Here is a 23,790-nt window from a genome sequence, read left to right on the forward strand (position 1 = left end):
TAAATACCTTACCCATGTATAATTTGTTAAAAATACAATTAAACATATCAATCATGCAATTTTTGGCGTGAATTTTTGAAATAACAAAAGAATTCTACATTTCGGAAATACATCCAAATTTTTCCTATAAAATCTTAAATGCAATTTTCACAATCTACGATTACTAATAGAAATTGAGAGTTCCTTACAATCACTAGACGACGGAATTGAAGCACGTGCGCAAAAATCGAGGCGATTGACCTGAAAATCGAGACTGATCGAACTTCGAAGTGGCTGATTTTTGAAACTGACTCGGTGGTTTCGAAGATCTCGATGTGCTCGTCTCTTCTCCCTTCTACGGCGAAAAACGGTTTGACCCCAAAATCGATGAAAACCGAGGTCGAAGTTACGAAATCTCCGTATAAAAATACGGCTGATTTTTGACTGTATGGGGTGAAAAAGACGAAAAAACGGAAGGAATTTGGGTGGGTTATGTAGAGAATGAGGCTGCGGACATTTCTCCCTTCTGCGTCGGAAGACGGTTTGACCCCGAAACGGACGAAATCCGAGTTTAAAGTTTCGAAATTTCCATATCCTAATACGGTTGATTTTTGACGATATCGGGTGAAATAGAAAGTGAAACGAAGAAAGGTTGGGTGGGTTTTGTAGAGAACGTAGTTGCGGACATTTCTCCCTTCTGCGTAGATCGTCGACAGCGAGCCGTTTGCACGAGATCTGAGGTGGAAGATCGGAAGAAAAATGAAATTTTCGTTTATATATGTCGCGCTGTTTGGGTGGGTTGGAGGAGACGAGTTTTTTTTTTTTTTTTATTAAAATTTTTATTTATATAAAATTTGGGATGAATTTGGTATTTTGTCAATTGTTTTGATCGATGATAACTTGATCATCCGGACTCCAAAACTGGCAAATGAATACTCCATTTCACCTAATTTTTCGTTCTGGATCTAATGGTGCAGTCAATTTCTACAAATTATGTCTCCATCAAAAATTTACATTTTTTGCCTGAGGTGACCCCTAACTTGATGTCGTTTTCGTTTTTGGCGATAATTCGACTTCCTGATCTCCAAAAATGACAAATAAATAGTCCATGTTGAATAATTTTTCGTTATAAACCCAATGATATGATTGAATTTTAAAAATTATTACTCTAACAAAAAGTCACTGTTTTAGCCTGGTCCGATCCGGTAATCGAGGATTTTGTAACTTTTATATTCGGACTCGCATTTGAGTGTGTTTACAGGCTAAACTATGTTTTTCGATCATTTTGAATCTAATGGTGAGGTCAGATTCCATTAAAAATGATAAAAAAAACATCCTAAAATTTTAACCCATAAATCTCACTTTCAAGATTTTCTTAAAATTCCACTATTTTTTTTTCCTCGAGATACGAATTAAAAATTCGGGGTGTTACATCTGTCTAAGGTGCAATAAACAAAATAAAATCTAGTTGATATTGGGCCGTTGTATCTTGGGGGCATCGTGCTATTGTTCTGTTTGCACTTCTAATAAAATTCACAAGATTCATGACAAGGTAACATCGAAATTTTTTAGTCTCTATTATTTTTTCATCTTGTGAGAAATTATGTCATTTTATATTATGGGAGCAAATTTTTTGCATGATCTAAGCTAGACACGTGTAATCTAAATATACGAAAAATTATACAATATGACCTAACAATAGTAGTAAAAGGATTGAGTCAATCATATTATCCACAATATTCATAAATTTGAGAATTCATTCCGTCTGGGATAATGCCTGATCTCAATTATCCGATCTTGAGTCCCTTAATATCGAGTTTGAATACTATTACTCGTATGAAGCCTAGAGATATCCTACTCCCAAATCCAAATATTAATTGATCACTAGTATACTCTTGACTCCAAAGACAATCTTTTTACCAATTCCCACGTGTGAAAGTTATTAAAACTAAATCAAGAGTTATAATTGAAATGTAATATGAGTATAGTACTTATGAATATCATAGTTTTCGAGAAAAATATGGCACAAATAATATAATTGACTTAATTGAGTCAATTTTACTTATCACAATTGATTTGACCACCGATTGTAATCATTACTCAAACATATTGATTTGATTACTCAAACATCGTAATGTATTATAAATAGTGAGAAAAGAGCTCATGTAAGAAGGAGATTATGTGTACACTAAGGTAGTGTTTGTTTGCACTATTTTTCAGTGCTTATTGTTGAAAAAAAAAAATTTAGCACTTTTTGTTAAAATAGCACATTTGTTTACTCTATATTTTCAACGCTTATTGCTGAAAATAAGTAAAAAAATTCAGCACTATTTTGATTCTAAAAAAAAAGTGCTGAAGCGATAAACACTTCGCTTTTTTCGACACGGACAAGTATGCCCTTCGTTTCTTTGAGCACGGATAAGTATACCCTTATACTTAAAAGGATATTACCTTTTATATCCCATGGATAAATATATAAGTACCCCACAAATTAATAAACCCACACCATGGCTAAATTATTTTGTCTTAGATGGGTTAAAATTTTGGAATGAGTTGATTTTTGGTGAGGATGATCTCCTCATTAGTATATGAGCACCCCACAAATTAATAAACCCACACCATGGTTAAATTATTTTGTCTTATATGGGTTAAAAGTTTTAGAATAAATTAATTTTTGATGAGGATGGTTTCTACAATGAGAAGATCATCCTCACCAAAAATTAGCCCATCTTAAAACTTCTAACCCTATCAAAATAAGTTCAAGAATTGCAAATCGTCTTTTTTTTTTTTTTTTGAAAATTATTTTAATGGGTTAGAAGTTTCAAAATGGATTGATTTTTGGTGAGGATGATTTCTAGACCATATAGACCATCCTCACTAAAAATTTGCTCATTCCAAAAACTTTAAAACAAAAAATATTGGCTATGGTGTGGGTTGCCCTTATTAATTTATAGGGTACTTTTATAATTACACATCCTTCATTTCTATCCAAAATTATTCATCCAAAATTAAGTTCTTTTAATGTAAATTTCAAATTTTGGTGATTTGTATGACATTATTATTTTTAATTTGAAATTTGTGGGCTTTTATAAATAGAAATTATTATTTATAAATTGAAGATTTGAGTATTATTTATTATTTAAAAATGAATTGTATTTTAATTTTATAAGAAATAATATATTTTATTATGTTTAATAAGAAATAGGCATTTGAAACATGCAAAGAATGTATAATATGATTGTAAAGGTAACAAAGACAATTTACCAGCTTCAACAATGTGTAACAAACATGATTCAACATCTAAATAAATAATTTTTTTAGCACTTATATTCAACGCTTATAACTTTCAGCACTTAATGCTATTCAGCACTTATTTTTTTCAATTTAACAAACAACACCTAACTGGGAGAAGGGTTACAAATGTAATCAAATCTACTATAGTGAGTTGACTCCTGTCATAATGCTTTGTCTTCTTCTTATTTTTTTTTCTTGATATTCAATTATTTAGGTTCAATTAAAATTTTTAATAACCAGGAAGTCTCGAAAAATTGCTTCCATCAGTGAGAAAACTACTTGTCATTTTAGAAAAAAACACTGTTACAAAAAAATAAATATAAAATAGGTTGAGATAGATGGAATTTCGATGGGGTGCACTATTTTTCATGACTTGAAAATTCACTCTTAATGTTCAAGATTCAGATAATTTGGATATTGGAAAGAAATGGAAAAAATAAGGGAAAGTTAAAAAGAACAATAAAATTGCTCTAAGGCACATAGTAAACTACATTATCTTCGCTAAGGAAACGAAGATGCATTTGGATTTCTAGCAAACTTGTCTTCAAGATACAATAAAACCTAGTTTTAGTCACAAATTGTATATTCTCTCAAAGTTTGCCCTTACTTTGAAAGAATTTTTCACGAATGCTTCTTCTAGAAAATAAAATGTGATTTAACGAAGAAAAGAAAATTAGGAAGAGAGATATTTTTATTCAATTTTCTTGACCCAATTGATCCCTTTACATATGGACAAATAATCTCAAAACACATCCATTTGAAAATGGATTGAGGAGCTAAATGGTATGAAACCTATTGGAAGTGTGCTTTGGACCAAAAACCCGTAAGTACAACTAGGCGGTACCCTCTACATTGAAAGTACAATAGGCAACATTTGGTACCACCACACCCTATGGACAATTTGATACCTTTTAAGCTAGTTTGGAACCTATCCAAATTGGACGGGTTCTTTTTGATTTCTCTCTTCATCTCTACCACTCTCTTTTCTTTCTTTTATATTATATTATTATATATTAAAAATATTTATTTTTCCATACAGCTAAATAGCCATTAAGGAATCTAGATGAGAGTCTTGGAATAAAGAATGAAGGGAGAAGAGACTCCTATTTATAGTTTTTCAAGTTCTCTTCAGAAAGGATTTCTAAATAATGTGGGATTTTACAAAACATCTGAAAGAAAAACAAAAAAAAAATAATAATAATAATAATATTCTCTGCAAACATATTACCCAATCCATATGAAATGGCAAACCAATAGAATTACTCTATTCCACATAATCTACTTTTTCATTAATTAAAAAGTAGAAAAATAAAACAAACATCTTATTAATTTCATAATACCATTCAATATTAATATTTGAAAATTTAAATTAATTAAATTTGAATCAATATTAAAAAATATAGAATATATTTTTATTTAACATAGAAAAGATGGATACCCTCTACCATCATAGGACAGAAGGCTCTAATACCAATGTGCAACATTATAATAGGAGAAAATTATTTAAAGGACCCTAGTGGAGGGATTTATTTCTAATTAGTCCACAAGTTTTAGGGATTATCTTAATAGCCCATTTAGTAAATTTTTTTTTTATAATTAGTCCTTAAACCCCAATAGTCAAATTTCTCACGATTGAATGCCTTAACCGTTCAATCTCATCATTTTCATCGAAAACAATGGATTTTCAACATCACAATTAAGTTTCAGAGACTCCATACCATTGAAAAGAATTTAAGGAGAAAAAAGAAATCATTTTTAAGTTTTTTAAAAACATATGTAAAAAATTAGAGTTTTTTCAAAAAAAAAAAAAAAAAAAATGCTTTTGATGAAAATCGATCAAGGGTGGTTCTTTTTGTTGGAAATCATCAATACAAGTATTATCTAAAGTTTTTAGTTGATTTTTCCATGTATTTTAGTTGGAAAAACTCGAAAAAAGAAGATGGGTAATTTTTCAACGTCGAGTTCACCACTTTTTATTGTCAAGTTTGACATTTTAAAAAAAATTATTGACGTCAACAATAAAAAATGTCGAACTTGACAATAAAAATTTGTGAGTTCGACAATAAATAAAAAAAATAGTGAACTTGGCAATAAAAATGTTGACTTTGACAATAAATAGAAAGTGGTGAGTTTGCCACCAATGAGAGATCATTAAGAACATAAAAATTTACTAAATGGAATATAAAACTACCTCCAAAAACCTAGGGATCATTTAGAAAGAAATCCCTCTGCCAAGAGTAATTTTTCCTTATAATAATAGTCTAAGTAGAGAACAAGTAGGTTGGTTCATGGGAGCCAATCCCCCAATGACATAAAATTGATGATCCTTCTCTTTGTGAATAGCATTCACATTGCGACTTACTAAATAGTATACGACTCAATTACTGACTCTCATGACACTCCTCTCTCTCTCAGGCAAGTCTACACGTTCTACTTGCTGAGTCCACCAATTACTCAACAACCTAACAACCATGTTCGACCCATATCAAATTACTATTAACTCATGAAATAATTATGGGCAAAAGCAATTTATTAGACAAATCGCTACCCCTGATCGCACAGTGCATGTGACACGTCTTTAATGTCACCCGTTATGTCAATTCAAATCTTTTACACTTGACACGTACAAGGAACCATACTTTAACATAATTCATGTAAGATAAGATCTAAAATTCTAGATCAAAGGCCATAATGAGTAGAATAACCTTAGACATTATCTTATTAATGCTCAAACAATCGACCCATAACGTTAGAAAAATATCTCAAATATTTGCCCACACCATAACAACTGGTCTCATCAACACCACCACTCTCACATTGAATTCTATTATTAGAGCCTACTCTAAGAGCCCCACACCCCTTGAGGCCACCATCATTTACAACTACTTCCTTAAATCAAGCAACATCTCACCTGATTACTACACCTACACTCCTTTACTCCAAGCTTGTACTCGTTTATCTTCACTTCTTAAAGGCAAACAAGTTCATGCCCATGTCACAAAAATGGGTTTTCTACATTCTGATATTTATATACAAAACTCTCTGATTCAACTTTATGGGTCAATGACAAAAATTAAGGATGCACGCCAATTGTTTGATGAAATGTCACAAAGAGACTTGGTGAGTTGGAATTCAATTCTTGTAAGTTATAGCACAAGTTGTGCTTCGCGGTTCGAAGCATTGCTCCTTTTTAAGGAAATGATGGTTGGTGGTGTCAGAGTTGATGCGATAACTATGGTGATTCTCTTGTCCGTTTGTGCACAAATAGGAGGGAGAGCGTATGGAAGGGCGATACATGGATATATAATTAAAGTTGGGATTCAATGTGGGTTGAATTTGGAAAATTCACTATTGGGTTTGTATAGTAAAAGTGGCAACATGGATATGGCATTACGATTATTTCATGAAATGGTGGAGCGAAGAGATGATGTATCGTATACAATTTTGATCAATGGTTATGTTGAGTTGGGGTTAGTAGATCAAGCTCGAATGATCTTCAACCAAATGGTTGTTAAAGACATTATTACATGGAATTCTATGATTAATGGGTATGTAAAGGTCAAGCGCTATAAGGAGGCATTAGAGCTTTTTGAGAAAATGGACATGGATATAGTAAGCCCGGACGAGACCACTATAGTTAGTGTGCTTTCGGCTTGTGCTGGTCTTTCGGACTTGAAACTTGGTAGATTAGTTCATTGGTTCATCCTCCAAGGAAATATAAAACTAGACGGCTTTGTAGGAACAGCTCTGATTGACATGTATGCTAAATGTGGGAGTTTAGAGGATGCCATGGCAACATTCTACAAAATGGGCTATAGAGATGTTTTCACTTGGACTGTGGCGATTATGGGACTTGCGGATTATGGGCACGGAAAAGAGGCTTTGATTTTGTTCGAGCAAATGGAAAAAGAAGGAATGAGACCGAATGAAGCCACATTTGTTGCTATTTTGATGGCGTGTAGCCGTTCCGGGATGGTTGACGAAGGTTGCCTTTTGTTTGATAGGATGTTAGAGTTTTATAAAATCCAACCAATGATTGAACACTTTGGTTGCTTAATTGATCTATTAAGTAGAGGTGGTTTATTATCCCAAGCAGAGAAGTTTATCGAAACCATGCTACCAGACCAAAGACTCGTAGCTTACAAGACTATACTGAGTGCTTGCATCAGTTATTTTGACATTGATTTTGGGGCAAAGGTTGCAAAGGAGTTGATCAAGTTGAGACCTCATGGCCATGAAGTTTACATCTTATTATCAAACTTCTATGCTTTGGCTGGTCGATGGGACAAAGTCGTGGATATGAGGAGAATCATGAAGGAGTTAGATATGAAAAAGGAGGCAGGCATCAGCTCTATTGAAATAAAACCTCTTCTTGGTGAGTAAGTTGAACTTGAGCTCACTAGCTTTAAACCCACGAAAGATCAAGGAGAAATGTGGGTTGAATTACAAAGCAACTAGACAGTACATGTTAGTAAAACAGATGTGTACCTGAAGATCGAAGAAAGAGAAGCAAGAATGCCTACACTATGATCCTTAGGGTGAGCTTGAGCCAAATTTCGAGAGGAACAACTTCATAACCAACATTGAAGGAAAACCTCAACAGCATCTTATTGTTCTCTTAGCAACAACCGAATGACAGTTTCGATGGATTTGATTGTGGAAAGATTATTTGCAAATTTTATGAATAAAATTAGACATGATCTTTATATGCATATGTTGATCCAAGGCTGATCAAAGGGGAAAAAATAGAGTTGCTATTGGCACCCCAACTTTTACTTATTACACCCCAATTAAAAATAAAGAGCAAGGATTTTTCCCAAAATGTGCGCAACTTGTCCAAATTCCGGTTTCGGTACACTGTTCATTTTAATTCCCAAAACATGCAATTCGAATGACTTCATCACTTTTATAAACAATGAATCTGTTGGTATATCTACGAATTCGTAGATATTAAAAGTAACGAACTCACGAGTTCGTTGGTTAAAAAAATGCCGAATGCATGTTTTGGGAATTAAAATGAACTGTGTACCGCACTCAAAATTTTGTCATATTCATTTTAGGAAATGGAGATTCACCCTAAAGAAAATAAGTAAATGGTTTGGAATAAGTAAAAGTTGGGGTCCATATAGAAGTTCTCTCTCAATTTTTTTTTTTGATTTTTTTTGTTTAAGATTTTATTTGAGCCTAATCATAATTGTGAACAACTACTGATATTGTTTGAACTGGTCTTGTAATGTTTTGTAACATGAAGATAATAATTAGAGCCAAACATTTTTAACATTTGATTGGTGTGTTTTGATCTTTAATTAGGGTTGTAGACACCCCAATTAGTCCGGATTGAGCTTGATAGCTTTTGAAATCCAGCAAAGTGAAGTCCGATTCAAAGTTTTTAGTGGATCCCAATTCTTCAAAATGTGTTTTAAAAGTTTGAAACCAAGCTAGACCATGGGTTACCCATGGCCTAGGTTGATTTTCATTTGAACCTTATGTCACCCATGGTCTTATCAATTTTGTACAAAACCTTGGGTGAGTCATCAACACTTGCAATTTTACAAAGAACTTCATTTACCCAATACCCAGTTTTATTGGGGATTAGTGCACTTGAGTGCTAGATTTGCTTAGAAAAATTACCTATTAATCGATCCCTTAATTATTTTTCCTTAAGAAAATTCAAACACTTGCTAATTTTACTCGTGTATCAAGCCTTCATTAATTTCGTAACCTTAGTCTTTTGATAATTGTATTCTTCTTTTACCATTGACTCTTGGTCACCCTTAGTCCCCACAAAGAGTCAATTACCCTCTTGTCCCCATTTTGATGAGACGAAATTAAGGTTGATTGACTTAAGCCCATCCTCGTGTTCTCAAATCAAAGTTATTCTCCAATAAATCCTTGTAAATTGACCAAATTCAAATGGCATAGACCTCTTTGCCTATCTAAGAGAATTCTCTAAAATTTGTGCGTAGTGACCTTATTGGAAATAATGTCTTGTAATGTTTATTATTTCCTAGTTTCCTAGTTTCCTATTATTTATATGTAAGGGCATTTTTATCTATTCACATTTATTAATATAAATATTTTTCAAACTTTCATTATGAGACTTAACAATTACTTTTTTATAATTCTTCTTGGTATCAAAGTCCTAGAGGACCCATCGACACCCACTCATTGGGTTTCTCTTTGATTTTGGATCTTGAACCATCACCTCTTCTCTTCTCTTCTCTTCTCTTCTCTTCTCTTCTCATTTTCCCTTTCATCAATCCCCTAGATCTTGAGACCAAACAACTTAGCAGCGATTTTGTTATAAGGTTTCCCCTTCGGAGGTTTCTTTTTCCTCCTTTTGATCATATTCCTCTAATCGCATGTTGCGATAGGGATTTTGCTAGTTATCACATGCTACAATACAGTTTCAAGTTGCGTTTCTGCCATATGATAGGATTTTTGCCTTGTGACAGGTTGTGTGGATCTATTTTTGCTCTACGCTAGAGTTTCTACATTATTTTTTCTTTCCTACAACAATGTTTCCATCTTGTGATAGGGTTGTTGTTGTGGAGTCATCTACGACTACCACTGCCTTGTTATCGGATTGGTTGATGGTTTTGTGCTCCTGTTGTTAAACAAAACTCTTGGCTGGGCTCCTACCTTAAGTTAGAGCTGCTAGGTGTTGTTGTGCGACTACTATTACCTTGATGTTGTGTGATTGTTACTGCCTTGTAATAGGGATGGCTGATGTTGTTTTGTTCATATTGTGTGACAGAGCTGCCTCCCCTTCTCTGTGTCATTTTTCTAGTTCATATAAGCTATTTTTTACCTATTTGGTAATCACATATTGGTTTGAGATTGTGAAAGACCTCCCCCTTCAAGCCAAAATTACCAATTCCTTATTTCCCGTATCTCCACCTGTTCTTCATGAGCTATGACAATGAACCAAGAGATCAATGATTCAAACACTAGTCTTGGAGGGAGGGGGGGGGGGGGAATTCTTTAACCCAATGGATTACTAGTGCCCTATTAGATAGTTCCAATTTCAATTATGGTCTCAGTCTGTGAGACTTTATTTGGGCAGTAGATGTAAATCTGAATGGTTTTTGGCACTATCAATAAGCCACCCATCATTGACCCCAAATTTGAATACTGGAAGATTGATAATTGCATTATTTTTGGATAACTATTTAATTTCATGGAACAATGCATCTATACCATGTTTATGTATCATGATACTCTCTCATATTTGTAATCATCTCTCACTAAGATATGCACTTACTAGGAATGACTCAAGGATTTATGAGTTTTATCAAGACATTGTCTAGGCTACCTAAAAAAATCAGAGTGTAGTTGATTATTTTGGATTTCTTCAATCCCGTTGGGATGAGCTCTCTCTTTATGAGTCTATGAATGGATTGCCAGCATAAGCAGGCGAGTATGTGGTTATGAGAATTACTCGATATCAAACATATCGATTTATCATGGGTTTACGTCCTAAGTTTGAGGTACTTCAAATCCACATTCTTAATACAACTCATTTACTTATTTAATTGAGACATTTGTGACCATTGATAATGATGAGCATAGTCATCGTATAGTTCCATCTCAAACTCAGGTTTCGGGTATTCTTTCTACTCCAACTACTGATTAGATGGTTCTAACAGTCAATTCGGATTTTTCTGACTCTCATGCCCAAGGATTTAGGAGTTGTGACCATGGGGGTTGTGGTTGCGATCGAGGAAATAATCTTATTTACAATCATTGTGGGAAGATTGGCAAAAAAGAAGATCCGATGTTTTCAACTCTATCCTCATTTGTTGTAATCTCTTACCATTTTTTCTTTGGGGAATTCCATTCCTCGTGTTGCCACTGTAAATTCATCATTAGTTCCTACCACTAATCCTTCTGCATTGCTTAGTACTATTGATTTACCATAGCTTTAGACCCAGATTGTCACTATTGTACGAGATCAGATCCATACTCATACTCGTTCATCTTCGACCGTGGCTTCTACTACCACTCCTTTAGGTATTTCTTTTATATTTCATATCACTTATCCTGGTTCTGCTCTCTTAACATGGGTAATTGATTATAGTACCTCTGATCACATGACCGATCAGTCTAGTCATTTTACTTCTTCTATTTTTCTTGCTACTCATAGAAAGGTTCATTTTGTTGATGGATCTCTTACACCTATCCACAACAAGAGTATCATTTTTTTATCCTCTGAAATTTTCTGTGCTTTATGTTTCTTACTTATCTCTTAACCTTTTTTCTGTAAGTAGTATTACCAAATATTTAAATTTCTCAATAAATTTTTTTCCTGCTCACTGTATTTTTTAGGACCTATCTTCGAGGAAGATTTTTGACAAGGGGTATGAGAGGGATGTATTGTATTTATTTTGATCTCCACATACTATTGCTCTGGCTTATGTGCTTCCACTCTCTAGGAGTCATACTTTTTTATCTTAGTCTTTAGATTTGTCGCATATTTGTTTAAAACATACTACTTTTCAACATTTATGTTTTTTATTTTCTACTTTAAAAAATTCTTATAGTAGACACAAGTTTCAGTACTTTGTGTGTGAGATTTCTAAAGAGACGTGTGCTTCATATATTCCTTGTATGCATCGATTTCATGAATGTTTGATTTAGATCACTCTAATGTGTGGGGGTATTCCCCTATTATTACTTTTATTAGTCATCGATATTATGTTACATTTATAAATGATTATTCTCGTTGTACTTGAGTTTATCTGATGCATTCTTGTTTTGAGGTACTTCCTATTTTTATTAATTTTTGTAAAATAATTTAGACTTGGTATGTTATTACTGTTAAATCTCTTAGGTTTGATAATGAAGGAAAATATATTTTTGATGGGATTCATTCTCACCTTCATGAGTATGATATGTTTCACCAGTTGACTTATCCCTATACTCTTGAGTAAAACGGAGTGGTGAAACGCAAGAATTACCACTTAATGAATATTGCCCGTTGTCTCCATTGAGGAATGCATGTTCCTAAGTTATATTGGAATATGACAATCATCATTGCAGTTTTCTTTCTTAATTGTATTTCAAGTCGTTCCTTAGTAGGACAAATACCTTTTTATATTCTTCGACCTGATAGTATCATTTTTTCTCATTACACCCAGAGTCTTTTACTGCACTTGTTTTGTTCAAGACAAAACCCTTTATCGTACGAAATTAGATGACAAAGTCATTTGTTGTATTTTCTTGGGTTACTCATCTATGTTAAAAGGGTGTCAATGTTATGATTATGTTTCTCATCGTGTCATACATTTTCTTAATGTCAATTTTCTTGAAAATATTCCCTACTTTTATGCCACATCTTCTTTGTAGGGCTCTTTTCCTTTATAGGACCCTTTTTCAATCTTTTCTTCATCTTTGTCAACGCTTCAAGTTTACTTTCATCACCTTCGCCCCTTTCCAACCTTGCCAACTTCCTCTTTGGGCTCAGGTATACCCTATCTTATACCTAATCCTATCCCTTTTATATCTGATTCTCACTTGCCTATTTTATTTCTAAAAGATAAATAAAGGTGTGTTACTGATCATCCTATTGTCCAATTTATTTCTTATCAAGAACTTTCTCCTTCTTATCAATCCTACCTTGCTAAAATTGATTATATTTGAATTCTTTGGTCTATATCAAAGACTTTGCGAGATCCTCAATGGATTGGAGTCATGACTACTAAAATGAATGTTTTGCAAAAGAATCACACTTGGGAGTTTATTCCCCTTCCCTCTAAGGAGCGAATTGTTTATTGTAAATGATTTTTCACCATCAAATGTCTCACAGATAGCACCATTGATCGATTCAAGACATGTATAGTTGCTAAGGGATTTACACTAACTATAACAAAAGATTTTGGTGTTATACGTGTCCATATAGCTAAACTTTCCATTATTCACATTCTTATCTCTTTAATTACATGTCACTCAAGGCCTCTTCACCAAGTCGGTGTGAAGAATGATTTTCTAAATGAGGACTTAACTGGGGTTATCTATATGGACCCCTCCCAGAGAGAGTATTCTAAGAAGATATGTCGCCTTCTCAAATCTTCAAATGGTTTGAAACAATCTTCGTGAGCCTGATTTCAACGTTTTTTCTAAGGTTATTCTATATATGGAGTTTTCCAGATGCCACTTAGATCATACTTTTTTTATTCGTCGAGGATTGGATAGTTGTTACATCATTGTTCTGATTTATGTGGATGAAAGTTAATCCCTTAGTGTGAGGATCCTTACTACTATAAGTCCATTTAGAACTTTTAATTCCTAGCAAGTTGTTCAATTTCTTTTAACTTTCAAACACTTTAAAGTCCTAGTTTGGTTTCTTTCTTTAATGGCATAAGGAAGAAGAGAGTGAACTTTCGTCATGTGAAGTAATCTCCCCTTTCTAAGTCTATTTAATAAGTTCATTCATGAAACATAACATGCATACACACCTTAGCACACACTACTTTACTTGTATTCTAAAAGTTTATGATTCAAAAGTGTAGATCTCTTTAGATCTATATTTAAGACTCTAAGCCAACAAAAATAGTCCCTAATGAATGCAATTTTATGTATAAGGTGAATGTTTTCTCAAGGATATGCTTTATCGATGGACATGTCCCTATAACTTAACCAACAAAAATATACTCCTAAGTGAGTACATAAATGTGTAGTTCATGTTTGATGACCTAAAAGGAGAAATCTAATTAGATTTACACAAAAACCTTAAGCTCACAAAAAATTCTAGAAAATATGTATTTTTGTATATGACTTATTTATTGAGTTCTTTTTACGAGTTTGGAAGTCAAATTATATTTCGTTTGATTCTTAAATACTCTACCATCTCCTCTAACTTCAAAAAAAATGATTTGTACTTCACTTTTGACCAACCTTTGGTAACCACCAATTTGGTGGGTAAGACGAGGTGCTTAATACCTTTGTTGTCTCACAATTGAACCTCCTTACCCTTTTCCTCTAAGTAAAGATCAGATTTAAGTCACTATTAGCTTAAAAATGAATTTCAAGACATTTTTTCCCTAAAAGTCACAACAGGTATAATTAACGTTGTTTTCCTAAAATGCCCTTCACCTTTTATTATTTTTCAAGAGAATATCCATCATATTTGAATCATAACAAAACCATTTTCCCTAAACAAAACCTTTGCCCTAAAAGCCACAACAGGTGTTATTCTCCTTTGTTTGACCAAATTGAAGAATCATACCTTGAAATCGTGCTCAAAACAACACCAAGATTCTTCTCCTCTATTCAGTCGAAAGAATCATACCTTCAAATCGTGGAGCAACCACCATTTGACCAACCTTTGTCCTCAAACCAACACCAAGATTGTCTTCTCTATTATTCGGCCAAATTGAAATAGTCAAACCTTCATATCCTTGAGCAATCACCGTTCGGCCAACCCTTTGTCCTCAAACCAGTACCAAGATCGTCTTCTCTTTTGTTCGACCAAATTGAAAGAATGACACCTTCAAATCATGGAGTAATCACCATTTGGCCAACTCATCATCCTCAAACTAGCACCAATATCTTCTTCTCTTTTGTTCGGCCAACCCTTTGTCTTATTCAATAGGTAATTTTTTCTTGCCAACTTTGCTGAATGTAAAATGGATTTTGTTTATTCTATTTTTTGTTTTTCTTTTGGCTAATTTATTCTCTTTGCGGTTCTAGCATGGTCACCAAAAATAATTACATTTTTTAGATTTTTTGAATTTAGTTTACCCAATTCTCTTTAAAATCATTACTTGAATTTAGTTTTTTGTTTTTATCTACAACTAACTGTTGCTTTATGCAAGAATTGGCAACATATAGTCGAAAGTCTGTTAAATTTTCAATAACGAAGACAATCCAATCTTACAGCCAAAAATAAATCAATCAATCTTTCTCTCTCAATGAAAATTATCCATACCTTTCAATAAAGAAGACAATGTAGCCCACCAATTGATTGGTTTCCTTAAGATCCTTAACTTTATTTTTCAAATGATCAACAGTTACAATTTTATATAAAGGCAATTCTTATGAAATAGGCTAGGAAGTAGCAAGGGAATGGAAAGAAAATCAATCTTCCAGTCATTTATAAAGTCCACTGATTTTCTAGCATTTGTTTCAAGTTTTTTGAATTCTAGTTTACCCAATTGAATCATTGAATAATCCTCTCATACCTTTGAAAATCCACAAAACATCAATCTTAAGTATAATTGCGTGTAAATTCTGACTGGATGTACCAACCAAATGCTTCTATATGACATTGAAAATTACAAATTGAATAGGTTAAAAAGTTTTCATTTTGATTACTATCGTCTTCTTGTTTGTATATTTGTTGGGAAAACATTTTCTTAGGAATACTTATGAATATTTATAAATTAACATTTTCTTACAAATTCTTAAACACAATAACATTGCAATAAAATGAGTCAACAATAGAATTGAGGATCATATAAACAAATTGTGTTCTTAATTTTATTTGTGCCATTGAAGGTTTGATTTTCTCCAAAGCGTTAATTTTGTATAAACTATTTGAAATCTCTATTTTTGTATGTGTATAAACTCTAAATAACACATCTAATAAAACAAATCTACTAGCGTCTAAGTTTTGTGCACTGGTTTTAATTGGTAACAAAAAATGTCTGAAACCCAACACAAGGGAAAAAAGTTGACTTCTGAATCAGACAACATAAAATTTGTTTGGACACAAGAAACTTATAAGACATTTATCGATAAATGTCTTGAATTGATCCAACATGGTCGTATAAATAGCCTTACTTTGGATAAACAAAGTTGGAATGACCTTCGGTAGGAACTTAAAAATAGAACAAATATGCACTTAGAAATGAAACAACTTCATAACCATTGGAATAAAACTAGGTCTAACTGGAAGAATTGGAATGATTTGATGAATATGAGTAGGATTGAATATGATAGAGTAATGAATGTCATTGTTATTGACGATGCTTGGTGGGTTGATAGGTTGAAGGTAATATTTTAATCTAGCTTATCCAACCTAGTTGCATTTGTTTTATCAAATATTTATATCAATATTTTTTTATTGACCCATTCAAATAAGAGTAAATTTCGTTCCAAGATACTCGAATTTGTTTATGAGCTAGACCTTATATTCAATGGGACCACATCCACTGGTTCTTATGCCTAATTCCTACAATGAATTATAACTTTATTGAAGAGAATCTGGATGATGATGATAATCCTAATTTAATCATTGAGACTCAACCAGAGGTGTAATCCAAAATCCAATCTTTAACAAATATATCTTAAAATACAGATAATCTTGATAGTAAGAACACAATTTTCTTACATTTAAGAAGACGTCATCTAGTAAGGAGTCTCAATCACAACATAAGAAAACAACCAAAAATAATATATCTCAAAATCAATTTGGTTAACTTGTTGAAGCTATTAAGAGTTAAGAAAGTTAGGATTCAGAGATATGTTATGTTGTTTTAAGACGAAGAAGGCGCGTCTATAATAGTTGGTAAATAGAAGAAATATGTCAATTGGTGGTAGTTTTGGTGGTCGTAGTGATATGTAGGATTCCTCGTGTGATTATTTTTTGATATTAGAGAATTTTAAGTAGTTGGTATTTTATCTTTGTTGGATGTTTTGGTCTTTATATATGTCGGATGCTTATGTTTTATTTTTTGTAATGGGGATATTTATGTTATGTTTAAATCAGTATTGATTAGTTTATTATCGTTAGATCATGGTATTTTAGTTGTTTATAAGTTTGAATTTTGATAGCTCATAACATATTTGAAAACAAAAAGACTTGATGGCTTCATCGTCGGATGCATTTTTTATGTCTTTATCGTCGGATAATGAGTTGATGGATTTATCGTCAGATAGAGATTTGAAAAATTCATCATCGAATGATACTCTTAAACTATTAGCAATTAGTGTAACACCCCAGATTTTCAACTCATATCTCGAGAAAATTAAATGGTGAGATTTTGAGGAAAATATCGAAGAAGAGACTTAGAGTAAAATACTCGAATATTGTTATGATTAATTTCAAGGAAAACCGACTTCACCATTAGTTTCAAAACGATCGTAATATATACTTTAGCCTCTAAGCAAGTTTGAATTCGAGTTCAGATGAAAAAGTTATAAAATCCTCGAATTTCGCGTTAAGTTGAGACCCAAAACAGTGGAATTTTGTTAGAGCAAGAATCGAAAAGATTTGATAACACCGTTAGGTCCGTAACGAATAATTATTCGAAATGGTATACTCGTTTGTCATTTTTCGATTCCGAATAATCGAGTTATCGCAAAAATTATAAATTATGAAGGGAAATTACAAGTTTACCCTCAAGTCTATTATTTAAAGGAAAGTGGAGTTTCTTTTATTTCGTTTCTCTTCTACTCTAAGGGACCAAACGACAGCCACTTCTCCACCCTAGGATTTCGACCCATTGCCATCAAGTTTGTGCGCGAACGAAGCCGAGTTGAACCTCAACGAAGAAGGCAAAGTTGTCGGCCACAACGAGGGCTACAACTTCACCACCTTTGGTTGGTCATTCTCGTTCGTTTTCTCCATCATCCATCAAAACCAGTCAGGTAGCTCGAGTAAACCTCAACACATTCCATCCGAGGGCTTCATCGAGTTAGGAGCTAGGTCTATACTTCATTATGGAGGAAAAGGAGAACGTCATTGTCGGATACCTTGCTAACCCTCACTCGTTTCGCATCCAAGTCAGCCCAACCTCGACTCTCGAGCTATCCAACCTCGACTCTCGAACGTCATTGTCGGATACCTTACTCTCCTTTATGTCCCGATTTGCCACATTCATAACATACCACAACTCTTTCCTTCGTCTATTTTAATAGTATATGTTGTTTCTTATAAAATTCTTTCATCCATTGAGTGGGTATGTCTATCATCTCGCTTCTCAAGTATGATTATTTTTCCTATGAATTTGCTAGTTTCATAATTACTTGTCTCTTATTAGATACTAATTGTTTTCCTTTTATTTGACTTCAAGGTGGTGGTGGTTGTGTTATTCATATTTCCTCTCTAAACTTGACATGAGATTCAGCCATTTGTCCGATGAATGACATTAACTATGCTATCCGGTCAATGGTCTGATCCAGAATCTGTCTTGTCTCTATTATGTTTCGGCCTCTACCTTGTTCATTCCTCACGCTTATGTTTATCCGTAACAAGGCAATTATCAAAATACGGCCAAAATCGTTCTTACGTAACTATGAATTCTACCACAGCCTGGAACATAGTAATGGACTCCATTTCCATTACTAACAGAACAAACTTATAATCTTATCCTAGGCTTACTAGGCTCTATAGATATCTAGACACGGAAGAACTCATAATTCCAATATGGAATTACTGGAGAGCTCGAATATCGAATTCTTAGTAACACTCTATGATTATCGCTCTAATATCTGTGGTATCAACCAATTCTCCAAAACATAGCAGATCTGTATCCCATACGGATCTAATACTATGCTCTGATACCATCTGTGGCGCCCCGTCGAACGCTAACACAAATCCCCATGTCAGATCTTGAGATATTATGTAACACCTCGAAATTTCAGCATGGTCTCCTCTGTTTATGTTAGCATTCCAAGGCGTTCAACCTGCACCTGATAACCGACATACAATCCTGCATACATATATAAAATATAATACTAGCGGAAGCCTATATAAGTCTAATAATGTACGAAAGATCAGAGTGCGGAAGAATAACCGGGATACAGGATTATACAAAATTTCTCACTCTAACAGAAATCCTAACACTCAGAACAACATGTATAATACTCTCGGATAAATCGACACCACTAGGGGTAATAACCCCAATACTCACCAAGTGACGAACTCTGACTGTCTATCTGACCCACCAGATGATTCTCACTCGTGCTCTATATCTGCCTCGCCAAACTTCGGATCTGAAACTAAAAAAATGGAGAAAGAAAGGGTGAATAACAATGGTTACCCAGTAGGGAAACAAACAATTTCTGCCAATAACCCCTCCTAACATGAACGAATAAGCATACTGAATCATTTTAAAATAATCAAAGTTTTACAGAAGAAATTACGATTAACTAGTATATATAGCCAGGGATGAACAACTAAACATTTTAAAACTCACATTACATCGATCAGCAGTACTCACTATAACATTATCTTTTTATACAAATCTAATTGATCAAAAGGAAATAATAAACATGGATTTCATTTTATATATCAAAATAAACAACAGATACATAATACACAATGGTGGAGTATTGGAATTAGAGTGTTGGGATTCACGACTGGATCGCTCCCAGTCGGGACATGATGTTATAATTTCTCTCTGGCTTTTAGTTCCTGATTTTGTAGTCGGTCGCTGCACTTACCACGTTTGGTTGACCATTTATCCGGCTCAGGCTGGCCGTTTGACGTGACCGTAAGCAATGGGTCTCTTTTCGATGTGTCAGAACGTTCAACTACTATAGATTATTAGTGATCACTGACCAATCATCTTCGTCTATGCCTATCAGGCGTACATGTGATTCCCAAATATACAAACCATTCGTATACGACCACCTTTACATTACAAGTTCACTGGTAAAGATAGAGAGGAATAAACCTGGATTCCAGTTGTGACTCCACTCTCATACGCGTTCCATACCACGTATGAGCTTGGTGGTCCCTACCGTACATCCCAGGATAGTACACCACTCCGGATGATATGATGCACTATCCCTTCAGGCATTCACAAACTCTTTAACAGCTCACAAAATAGTTACATATATATATTATTTTCATTTGAAAACAAAAGAGAAATTAACAATACAAGGTTGAGAATAGATATCCAGTTTCCTACCATGCAAGTGTGGCCACTCGGCCTAAAATAAATAACATAACAGAGCGCCTCGCGCTAACAGAAAGTAAATAAACATGCAACCAGTAACATTATCCCTGGATATCCATTCACCAACCTGTATACAACACAACAACGTAAAATGCAGACATCACCCATCGGGTGTGACTCTGACATTTTACCGTTTCATACCTTTTTTCCCTTTTTTCGACTTTTACAGTTTTCAATCTCTTCATAAAATATCCATTTTCTGATATTCATCAACTCAATATGAGTTCATTGAATATTAAATCACATTTTTCAACTATAGAATTTATTTCTATCAATAATATTGAAAAAAAATACAAATTTCATATCAAAATGGGGTCCGAGCAGTGCACAAGACCCAATTTATGGCAATAACCCGTTAAAATACCCTACCCACGTATAATTTATTAAAAATACAATTAAACATATCAAACATGCAATTTCTGGGGTGAATTTTTGAAATAACAAAATAATTCTATATTTTAAAAATACATCCAAATTTTTCGATAAAATCCTAAAGGCAATTTTCACAATCTAGATTACTAATAGAAATTGAGAGTTCCTTACAATCTCTAGGCGAAAGGATCAAAGCGTGTGCGCGAAAATCGAGGCGATCGGCGCGGAAATCGAGACGGACCGAACTTCGAAGCGGATGATTTTTGAAATCGACCTGGTGGTTTTGAATATCTCGATGTGCTCATCTCTTCTCCCTTCTACGGCGAAAGGCGGTTTGACCCCGAAACCGATCAAAATCGAGGTCGAAGTTACGAAAATCTCCGTATAAAAATATGGCTGATTTTTGACTATACGGGGTGAAAAATATGAGAAAACGGAAGGAATTTGGTTGGGTTATGTAGAGAATGAGGCTGCGGACGTTTCTCCCTTCTGCGTCGAAAGACGGTTTGACTCCGAAACGGACGAAATTCGAGGTCAAAGTTTCGAAATTTCCGTATCCAAATACGGCTGATTTTTGACGATATTGGATGAAATAGAAAGTGAAACGAAGAAAGGTTGGGTGGGTTTTGTAGAGAACATAGCTGCGGACCTTTTTCTCTTCTGCGGCGATCGTCGAAAATGGACCGTTTGCGAGAGATCTGAAGTGAAAAAATCGGAGGAAAAACAAATTTCTTTTTTTTTCGTTTTTTTTTTTTTTTTTCGCACTGTTGGACGAGTGGGGAAGATGAGAGAAAAAAAAAATTAATGTTATTTAAATAAAATGTGGGACGAATTCGGTATTTTGTCAATTGTTTCGATCGATGATAATTTGATCATCCGGATTCCAAAACTGACAAATGAATACTATATTTCATCTAATTTTTCGTTCCGGATCTAATGGTATAGTCAATTTCTACAAACTATGTCTCCATCAAAAGTTTACATTTTTTGCCTGACGTGACCTATAAACTTGATGTCGTTTTCGTTTTTGGCGATAATTAAACTTCCTGATCTCCAAAAATGACAAATAAATAGTCCATGTTGAATAATTTTTCGTTATAAACCCAATGGTATGATCGAATTTTAAAAATTATTGCTCTAACTAAAAATCACTGTTTTAGCCTGGTCCGACCCGGTAATCGAGGATTTTGCAACTTTTATATTCGGACTCGCATTTGAGCGTGCTTATAGGCTAAACTATGTTTTTCGATCATTTTGAATCTAATGGTGAGGTCAGATTCCATTAAAAATGATCAGAAACATCCTAAAATTTTACCCCTAAATCCCACTTTCAAGATTTTCTTAAAATTTCACTATTTATTTTTTTTCTCGAGATACGAATTAAAAATTTGGGGTGTTACACCGACACTTAGCCAAATTTTCACCAGCTTTCCTCGTTTTTAACAGCTTTGGTCCCGTGCATCGTCGGAACCTTGTTTTTTAATAAACTTTGATGATTTTCAAGGGAAAAATCAAAAGAATGACTTTGAAAGATTGAAAATGGATGGTTGATTTGAAAAGATGAAAAGTGAGAATGTCGAGAGAATGGGAAAAGGGAATGAACGGTAAAATGTCAGAATCACACCCGAGGGGTGATGTCTGCGTTTTACATTGTATGTTGTGTGTAGGTTGGTAAAAAGATATCTAGGTTATTAATGAAAGGGTTGCATGTTTATTTAAATTTATGTTGGCGCAGAGGCTCCGAGTACTGTTATTTATTTTAGGCCGGGTGGCCACAGTTGCATGGTAGGAACTGAATATCCATTCTCAACCCTGTTCTGTTAATTTCTTTTTTGTTTTAAATGAAAAACTATATATATACGTAACTATTTTGTGAGCTGTTAAAGGGTTTGTGAATACTTGAAGGGATAGTGTATCACATCATCCGGAGGGGTGCACTATCCTGGGATGTACGGTAGGGACCACCAAACTCATACGTGGTATGGAACGCGTATGAGAGTGGAGTCACAACTGGAATCCAGGTCCATTCCTTTCTTATCTTTACCAGCGAACGTGTATTGTAAAGGTGGTCGTATACAAGTGGAGTGTCATTTGGGAATCACATGCACGCCTGATAGGCATAGGCGAAGATGATTAGTCAGTGATCACTAACAATCTAGTAGTAGTCGAACGTTCTGACACATCGAAAAGAGACCCATTGCTTACGGTCACGTCAAACGGCCAGCCTGAGCCTGATAAATGGTCCCGCAAGCGTTGTAAACAGCGACCAGCCACAAAATCAGGAACTACAATGTTATTGAGGAATATCATGTCCCGACTGGGAGCGATCCAGTCGTGAATCCCAACTCTTTAATTCCAATACTCCACCATTTGTATTATGTATCTGTTGTTATATTTCGAATTATAAACTGAGAAGCATGTCTATTATTTCAATATTGTCAACATTATTTGCATAACATGGAAAATGTATAATGAGTATGGATGATAGATGATGTGATGTAAACTTTTAAACTGTTTAGTTTACTCATCCCTGGCTATATGTACCAGTTGATCGTATTTTATCTTGTAAAACCTTGCATGTATTAAAATGTTCAGTATGCTTCATTCGATCATGCTTAGGAAGGGTTACTAGTAGGAATTGGTTGTGGACTTACTGGGTAACCATTGTTACTCACCATTTCCTTCCTATTTTTTTTAGTGTCAGCACTTGCAGCTACCGAGACGGGCGTAGAGTCAGTAATTGAGGAGTATCTGGTCGATCAGATCGACGATCAGAGTTTATTGCCTGGCGAGCACTAGGGCCACATCCCTTAGTGTTGTCAGTTTCATCCAGGATATATGTAGTTTTTGGATTGAGAGTTTAGGCCTATGTTAGAGTGAGAGTGTTTTGGTAAGCCTGTATATTGATAAATCTTCTACACTCTGATCTACTTACATGTTAGATGTAATTAGTCTTCCGCTGTTATTTTCCTGTATCTACATTTTTATATACAGGTTTTGTTATAAATTGGTTTATCAGGTTTGAGTTCCGTGAAACGCTAACATAAACAGAGGAGACCATGCCGAAATTTCGAGGCGTCACTTAATGCCTCGAGGTGGCCTTGGGATTTGTGTTAGCGTTTGGCGGGGCGTCACAATTAGTATGATAATAACTCATATTTTAAATAAACAAAACAAGACAAATTATGGTTTTACTAAAGAAGATTATATAAACTATGTTTTATCAAGAAATAATTAT

General features: G+C 34.1%; 1 pseudogene; it reads left to right on the forward strand.

Moving 5' to 3' along the window:
• Positions 1-6,336: 6,336 nt before the first annotated feature.
• Positions 6,337-7,656, forward strand: LOC147388138 (pentatricopeptide repeat-containing protein At1g31430 pseudogene; annotated as a pseudogene).
• Positions 7,657-23,790: the final 16,134 nt, after the last annotated feature.

Source organism: Akebia trifoliata, chromosome 13 (genome assembly GCF_017979445.1).
Source record: "Akebia trifoliata isolate Shusen 1 chromosome 13, ASM1797944v1, whole genome shotgun sequence".
Taxonomy (NCBI): Eukaryota; Viridiplantae; Streptophyta; class Magnoliopsida; order Ranunculales; family Lardizabalaceae; genus Akebia; species Akebia trifoliata.